Genomic DNA, 954 nt, shown 5'->3' on the forward strand with positions numbered 1-954 from the left:
TACCAAATTGTGCACACAGTTCCAGGGGGTTCATAACTGCTTGAACTGTCTATTCCTGAATCCCAGCTAAGTGAACTTGCCTCCAGCAAGGTCTTAACCTTGACACATTGGAGGTTTCGGTCTTCTTATGGTCTAAATATGTCCTCCCAGAATTCATATGTTGAAATCCTAACCCCTGAGGTGATGGTATTAGGAGGTGATTAGGCCTTGAGAGAGGAGCCCTTGGGAATGGGATTAGTGCCCTCATAAAAGCCAGAGAGCCTCCCACCCCCTTGCGAGGTACACATGTGAGGATACAGCAGACAGACAGCGTCTATGAACCAGATTCCCCAGACACTGAATCTGCCAGCACCTTGATCTTGGACTCCGAGCCTCCAGAATGGTGAGAAGTAAAGTTCTGTTGTTTACAAGCCACCCAGACTGTGGCATCCTGTTATAACAGCCCAGACAGACTGAGACAGGGGTGTCACGTGAGGCAAAGTCAGCCCCACCTCCACGATCAAGGTGCTGTCAGGACTGTGGCAGCTCCAGATAGGGCAACAGCTCCTTCCTGGAAAGATCTTAGGATGTTGTACTTGTGTGTAGATAAGAATCAAGGCAGTCCAGGGTGATTCCTTCCCTGTCTCTGGCCCTTGGGAGCCAGAAGGATATTGTTTTGTTTGTGCCCCTCATCAGACTGTGTCCACTCTCTTAAGCAGCCTACAAAAATCAGAGTCAGGGTGACCGTACATCTCAGCTTGCCTGGGCCCATCCCGGTTAATAGCTGTTGTCTAGTGTAGTGTTAATAGCACGTCCTTTCACTCTCACTCTCAAGAGTGTCCCAGTTAGGACAACAAATTACGTGGTCACCCACCTCAGAGTGAGCAGGGCTCTGTCAGTTTGTAGTTTTATTTCTCATCAGCCACGTAGATTCCATTCCCAAGCCCCACCCTTCCCGGGTGGGCGGGGTGCCAG

This window comes from Hippopotamus amphibius, chromosome 3 (assembly GCF_030028045.1).
Source record: "Hippopotamus amphibius kiboko isolate mHipAmp2 chromosome 3, mHipAmp2.hap2, whole genome shotgun sequence".
NCBI lineage: Eukaryota > Metazoa > Chordata > Mammalia > Artiodactyla > Hippopotamidae > Hippopotamus > Hippopotamus amphibius.